The sequence below is a fragment of the Nanorana parkeri genome, unplaced genomic scaffold, assembly GCF_000935625.1.
Source record: "Nanorana parkeri isolate BGI_ZX_2015 unplaced genomic scaffold, ASM93562v1 scaffold1835, whole genome shotgun sequence".
NCBI classification, from domain to species: Eukaryota; Metazoa; Chordata; class Amphibia; order Anura; family Dicroglossidae; genus Nanorana; species Nanorana parkeri.
In genome coordinates this window covers 211,268-219,214 of record NW_017308103.1, presented here as the reverse complement: position 1 = coordinate 219,214, position 7,947 = coordinate 211,268, and the positions used below count along the sequence as shown (strand labels likewise).

Sequence of the window (7,947 nt, the reverse complement as noted above, 5' to 3'; positions counted from 1 at the left end):
GTTGGTGAAGAAGAACAGTGTAAAGGTGATTCAGTGGCCAAGTATGTCTCTTGATCTGAACCCAATCGAACACCTATGGGGAATTCTGAAGAGACAAGTTGAGCATCACTCTCCATCCAGCATCCAGGCTCTAAGGCTGGGTTCACACAATTTTCTGGACCAGATCTGGAACATAGTGCATCGTGTTTTTGCCATGTTTTTACTGCGATTTTGCTACGATAGGAATTTTTTTTTAAAGCTTAAAATGGTCTTACATGTGCGTTCCATGCGTTTTTGATGCGTTTTGATGTGTTCCAGTGCATTCTAGACCAGACAAAATAGGACAAGCATTATTTTTCTGGTCTGGTCTGGTCTGGAACGGACTGCGCTGGTGCGAACAGAGGCCAGAAATAGCATAGGGATAAATTGGGAATCATTTTGGGTCCGGAAACAGTCTGGTCTGGAGGTAATCTGGATGAGGTGTGAATGGGCCCTAAAAGAGGTCGTTCTTGAAGAATGGAAAAAGATAGATGTTGCAATATGTCGCCAACTAGTTCATTCCATGCCTAGAAGGCTTGGTGCTGTCCTTACAAATTATGGAGGTCACACGAAATACTAGATGTAGTAGTTTTTGTTGTGGGGTGTATCCTAAAGTCACTGGAACATACAGCACTTTGTAGCTTTTCCCATCTTCACCCTCAGCTCTATCTACAAACGCCTCCCACTTCCTCTAGTTTGCAATGGCTCATGGGAGATGTAGTCTGCTTTTCCTGCCCAAAAATGACACACACTGGTCACCTAGATCCCCCCTGGGTATACATCCCAAAGCTGCTCTTAACAATTATCACTCTAATATTATTAATGTAAATAAAACATATAAAAGAATAAACATATTAATTATTAATTAATTACAAATCAATTACTATTGTTAATTCTAATTGTTTTAATATTTATTTCCCCACTAATTTATTTACCTTATTTTATTCAAAGCATAAATGGTGACATAATGGTATAGATAATGGTTTATTGCCTCTTACAATATTTATATTATATACACCGTTTAGCTGCATCATTGATCATTTAGAACACGGCTTCTTCCGTTCCCTTTTGTCTGTCTTCTCCTCCCTGTGCGACCTGCTTACCGTCGCAACCCTCCCCTCGACATCAGGGATCCAAAGATCTGGCTTATTCCTTTTCCATCCGGGTGGCTGTTCGCTGGCTGGTCCATGCCAAGTTGCAAGTCTACTTTGAATTATATATATATATATTTATTTATATATATTGCTTCTATGTTGTCTGTACTGAATGTTTGAATAATTGGCAACAGTCATTGACTTGGTATGTATTAAATAGTATTAAAAAGTATTTTCTTTAGGGTTCAAGTCCTCCTGAGGAACCCTTGTTTAGGCGTAACATGTTGAGGCATCTAAAGAAATACATCATCTGCTCAACTCTTTTATGATTAATTAGGCCATTGCAACATATTGTATCATCATTTGGATCATGCTCACTATTGCATTTAGTCTTGTATTTATGATAATACAATTCTGTTTTTAACCTACTGCAATAAATAATTTTATACTATATAAAGTTCATTGTGAGAGCAATATTGTTTCCTAGAAGCCCCTCTTCCCAGGCTTTGCATACCTAGGTATGGTTTCATAATCTTAGGATTTTGGTCATAGTCTACTTTACTGGGGTGTGAAACCTTGCTCTCCTTCCAGTCAACATGCGCCCAAAATTGTTTACATTATTTGAATCTTTATCAAAATGTCACATTTCATTCCTCTCTATGCATTGCTCAATACAAGTCTGCATTCTTTCACACCACACCTCAACGCAGCATTGTGGTGTGAACAAGGCACATAGAACACAATGGAATGAATGTGCCCTTGCGGTGAGACTGTGTTGATCTGTGCATATAACTCAGGTCACCGCACATGGTGTGAACAAGTCCTGGGGGGAAACTTGGACTACTTGCATGATTTTAATTGTTTTTCATAACAAGTGTATTCCTTGTAGCTAATTCCTTTCCAGATTTCTGGCAAATTGTTACCAGGGGCTGAATCTCACACTCAAGGTGATTACAATCTCCCTGTGCTTGAGAATGAACTTTGTAGCAGACATCAAATTTCTTATGAAAGCAGATAAGAACTACTGAGTGGCAGCATCAACAAGGGGTTAAGTCCCTGGCTAGCAATTACTACTGCACATGTAACCCCACCCTACGGCTGCAACTAATCAGGAGAAACTATGCATGAGCAAGACATTTAACTCTTTGTTACAAAATTCTTCCTTTGCAGCACATTGGTTTTTGGTTGAAGCAACTAGTAACAAAAATTAATAGGTAAAAAAGTAAAATCTCTCGCTGACAATCACTTTGTAGTCAGAACGTGCTGTGTAGTTAGAGAGCATTGTCCTCCTCTTTGCATCTAGGAGTAAGCCTGGCCATGAATGGCACAATTGTTTCACCCGAGTACGATTTTGCTAGGCAAATGAGAAGTCATCATAAAAAAAACTGCAGCCAGACAACTCCGAAGACCATTAAATTAAGTTTTGTGCAGCCACAGAAATGTAAAATGTATGGTGTATACTGATCACTGTAATGTTCTTCTGCTCACATACCTGTATTTGTCTCTTAAAATGTATTTCCACTTTCCCAGCCAAATTGGGATAACACCTATTTTATATTGGTTACATGTTCCCATTCACACAGCATAAGCTAAAAAAAATAAAATTGATTCTTGCAGTTTAAATTGCTTTTATTTGGGTTGGGGTTTTAAGGGATAAAACTTCTTCTTGTTTTTTTTTTGCTATTCTAACTAGTCAGTTCTGCTAACTACTGGGGTATAATATAACTAAAGGGATATGTTACTTTTATAAAACTGGTAAAACGTACAAGCTTTCCATTATTTGTTCATCTTAAGTCAAATGTATTTTAATACATGACGACAAAACGACACAATAAAAAATGTGAGCCCAAAAAATCAGATGCATTGGCCGGGAATCGAACCCGGGCCTCCCGCGTGGCAGGCGAGAATTCTACCACTGAACCACCAATGCTCTATGTAGAAACTATGACTGCAAGTGTAGAACTGCTGTCCTTCTGGTTCACGGCACATGGACTGCTGAACACACCCACAAGAATTTATGCTAATGCTCACAACCATCAGCCCGGCTAGCTCAGTCGGTAGAGCATGAGACTCTTAATCTCAGGGTCGTGGGTTCGAGCCCCACGTTGGGCGAGTGTATTTTTAGTCTTCTTACACTTCATAAGCAAGCTGAATGTATTTAAGAATGTTTACACTGTAGCAAGGGACACATTCACATTTAATTTTGCAGGAAAAAAAACAGTTACATGAAACGTCAAATGACTTGACGACGGCTAATTGTCATAAAACACAGATACCCAGCTAACCAATCTTACTACACTCTCAGTCTTCTAGCCCGGGATGTTTTATTTTCAGTCATTGAGTGGCGACTGATGATGTAACGTCTGCACATGCACGATGGAGTTATATCACCCGATAACCCAGGTCCATTCTTAGCTCATACCACTGCACTGCAGATGCAGTCATCAAAATCTCCAGACAATGCTAAGCTTCCATACTGGAAAGCACATCATTCAAGGGCCATAGAGGGAGCCCATATTAAATATTTAAATTATTCAACTGTTTAAAATCCAAAAGATGCAAGTTTAAAAACAAACAGCTTTTAAAAAAAAAAAAAAAGCTGAACTACAGGATGAAGCCTACTTTGCCCCCAATTATCCATGTACGCTGGAATGCCCAAAAACATTTCAAACATATCTTAAAGTGACACTAAACTCAGCAATGAAATCTTAAAAATGCATTCGGATTCGGGTACCTTAACCATTAACAAAAAATGTATCTTATTTGTGTATCACTCGGCTGTAGATCCTCAAATCATCTCTGAATTGGTGCTGACACTGTCCTTCCTTCTGGAGGGGGGCTACTTTTGTTCCCCATGGTCCCTGTATGTATTGTAAAGTAGCCACCACTCCAAGCTCACTCCTGTAATGGTCTACAATATCAATACAAATTATAAAACTAAACCTGAGATTGTAGTCCATCACTGGAGCGATCTTGGAGCGGTGACTACTTTACAACACACACACGGACCATGGGGAACAAAAGTAGCCCCCCTCCAGAATGAAGGACAGTGTCAGCACCAATTCAGAGATGATTTGAGGAACTACAGCCGAGTGATACACAAATAAGATACATTTTTATTAATAGTTAAGGTATTTGAATGCATTTTTAAGATTCAACTCCTGAGTTTAGTGTCTTTTGTGACTTTAATTTCTCAAATTTTTTTTTCAATTCCCTATGATGTCTATAAGATTTCTAGTATGGCCTGCCACTAGGAGGAGGATCCAGTGAGACACCACATGTCACGTCTGACTTATTTCCCAGAGAACTATTCTTATGATTTCTTGGGAACATGTTGCTATCCATGTGTAGATCTGTGGGTGATGACTGGGGTGTTCTCTGCTTCACTGGCAATACCTACAAAGTCGCACACCACTGCCATCGGCACACTATCCCTCCTTTTGCAGCACTGTGTGTATGCTCTAATAATTTATTATTAGACACCATGCGGGCCAGTGTCCGTGTGTGCCAATGGTGGTGGGGAAGCCTTACATTTTTTACAATTCTTTTTTTTATATTTTTAAAATTGACATTTCATGTATTTCTATTCACTGCATCTGCAGTTCATAGAAACAATCACATGGTGGAGACTGCAGAACAGCTCTCGTGCAGTCTATGAAAATGTACACATGCTGCATTTTTCCGAACCATGCACATAGAAAACAATTGCCCTTGTGGAGACCTGCCTTGCTCAGGTACAGAGAAATGCAGGTCTCCATAGTGTGAACTGATGTTACAGTCAGTTTCTAACAGCTTACAGTAACTGTTTGTTTACTTTAGAAGGTTGGCAAGCTGCCAAGTTTCTGCTTCCATAGAAAATAAGAAGAGAGGAAATGTTTTTATTTAACTGTATTTGCAGCATATTTAAAGTGATAAAACACAGGGAAATGTTCATGTATTGCTGAGGTGTACTCAGTTTTTTTTACCTTCATGTAGCACATTTAAAATGGTACCATGCACTTTAGCAGCTGGTTTTAATATTCAGTGCATTTCCTTGACTGCATATTTGGAGTCATTATAATATAACATTTTATGAATGTTTACCTAAATATTTGCTGCAACTTTTCTTTACATTTACCTGCTAGAGGTTTAATATTTTCTTATTGTATTAAATATGGAGAGCTGTAAATTAGCCATAGGACTGAGCTCTGTATTTTACAAAAGTCCCTCAAACTCACTTCTTACCAACTGGTCCTGCAAAAACACAGTGAGGGCATAGTGTCATCCAACAGACTAAGAACACTTAATACATTTCCTAAAGGAGCTTTAACTCATATGACAGTTATTGCACCACTAGAATCTTGGCCAGGTGAATGTGTATTGCTGTTCCCTTTTTATTGACCAAACACTTAACTATTATTATCATAAAGGGACATCAAGAAAAAGGACAAGTATTTATTTGCCACACAGTACAGTAATGGGAACAGGTCCTAGAGTAAGTAATTTTTGATTTTTTTTTTTCTATGTACGTTTGCTTTCATTTTAAAAATCATGTAAATGCAGCTGCCGCAAACCTGTGTGCTCTTCGAAATGAATAAATAAAATCGCTGTCCAACAGATGACAAAAGTTCCTTTCCATTTCTCCAGTACGAGACATTACCCAGAGATCTCTCTACTTCTGTGTAGTAGAGTTAGGACCATATCCCAGGCCTCATCTCACACGATAATAGGCAAAGCATGTAAATGCATATACAAAGGGACTTATTTGGATCCCAGGCTTGGTAAGGCTCCAGATGATAATGTTGGAACAGAGGCTGGATCAAAAGGTACAGTTTATACTATCAACTGATAGAGAGCACTGATAGTCACTTTGATGAGGACATTTACTTTAAATACATTGTTTTATAAAAACTGCAAAGCCACTTTGTATACTTGTAAATATAATTTCCCTAATTCGTTTTTTCGCTGTAGTATAGCTTTACTACATATACTAGATACCATCCAAGAATTCTGACCTGTAACTTTTACATAACCACTTGGAGGCACTGTGACATTGCCTATAGATAAAAATTATATTTCAGGTGATTAAGCAAGTACTAACGGTCAAATGCAACAAAGAACATACTATTCTTTTACTGAATAGTTCTAAAATTATTTCCACCAGGGTAGGAAACTACAAGATCCATGAAACCTCTTTCTGTAGATTCCCAAATTATTAATTCTGTTTTCTTGGCAGCCATGTCGTTTTTGGGGTTCCAAAACAATGGCAAATGAGCCGTTTGAAATGTAAAAATCAAAAGATGTGTATCTCTGCTCAGAATGCAGAATATATTAGCAATGGTGCGCAGACTGGCAAAACTGAAGGAAACATTTGCTATGCAGGAAAATATAACAATAAAAAGGACCTTTCCATTCTAGTCTGCAGCCAATTTCATTTTCTAAACATGTACACTAGAAGTCACATGGGATATCCTCTGCAAAAGCAGTTTAGGTTTTGGTAAGATACTTGCTAAGACTCTTCACAGTTAAAGAAATGCAAATGGCAATTTTCTAATTACAGCCAGAGATTGCTCAGGTAATGATCATGAGAAAACACATGGCGGCACAAACATCAGAATCTTCAGAAAAGAGAAAGTTGCAACAGTGCAACAACATTTGCCAAAGTCCTTACCACCTACAAGGGTGCTTCATTCCATGGTTGGTTTCCACGGATAAGAATCTGCCTTCAAAACATAAACTTATAAATTGATGGGAAGTCTGGATTCCACCCCAAGAACTCCCTCCAAGCCTGACAAGTCAGTGGCAGGAGTGACTTTGCCTCCAGTGACAGGTTGATCAGCCACCAGGTCAGTGAGATCCCGGCTAGGGCAGACAGGCACATGATAGGTCCAGAGACTGCGGTAATTTGTTCCAGGCCTCCAAAATGTTGAGCTGAAAGGGGCCCGGAGTGATACTTGGCAATCCACACTGCCTTGAAGGAGGCCACCATTAAACCCAAAAGGATCTTGCAATACCAGACTGATGGTAGCTTCTTGGAGCAATGGGCTGGAACTTGAGCTCCTAGGGAAGAAACACCTAGGATTGACCTGTATCCAAGACTAGGTCCAGGTATTCCAAGTGATAGCTCAATCTACAAAAGTCTGTATTGGATATGAACTTTCATCTGAAGTGTCTGGAGCATCCGTTGGACATTGACATAGAGGGCATGGGGTTGAGAGCTTCTTCAGAAGATCATAGTCCAGAAACCCCACAATGTGGATTCCTAGGAGTACAGCAACAGTAAACAGGTTGGAGTAAAACCCTTGAAAGCAGGACCCAAAGTCAGGGACACCTGTGTAGGGGAAAGGGAGACCCTCAGGCCTAATGGGGCTGAGCTTTAACTCTCAATAGTTAAAAGATCTATTACAGGGGAGTTTACCCACTTGGGGAGGGCATACCCCTCCCTCCATGGAGAGGGTCTGAAGAGACAGGGCTCCATCAGATGGGTAGGAAACAGCTCTGGACCTGTAGAGCATCCTGCAGCTTACTGCATCTTTTTGCACTATTGTACCAAAATTGAGAGCCTCACTCAGAGTTAGTGTTGAACATACATTTACTGGGTTATTCACAAAAGGGTGAAGAGTTTGGAGAAGGCAGCAGAAGTGAACAATCTAGCCCAAAATAGCAGATATGGAAAAGTTTCCCAATTCTGCTCACTTTCCAGTTCAGCTATTTTGTCTTAGATTGTTCACTTCTCCTAAATCTTCACCGTTTTGTGAATAACCCTGTTTGTGTTGAAGCAACATTACAGGCCAGCCCTGCATCTTCCACATAGCAGCAGGTACAGTCCCTCAGACTTGCCAAGGGGCACCAAAAA

At 39.6% G+C, this 7,947-nt stretch overlaps 2 non-coding genes across 2 annotated transcripts; one reads left to right on the top strand and one right to left on the bottom strand.

Moving 5' to 3' along the window:
* Positions 1-2,971: 2,971 nt before the first annotated feature.
* On the bottom strand, positions 2,972-3,042 carry TRNAG-GCC. Its single transcript has one exon. It is a non-coding gene; the product is annotated as a tRNA-Gly (tRNA).
* Positions 3,043-3,151: 109 nt separating this feature from the next.
* TRNAK-CUU lies at positions 3,152-3,224 on the top strand. Its single transcript has one exon. It is a non-coding gene; the product is annotated as a tRNA-Lys (tRNA).
* The last annotated feature ends 4,723 nt before the right edge of the window (positions 3,225-7,947 follow it).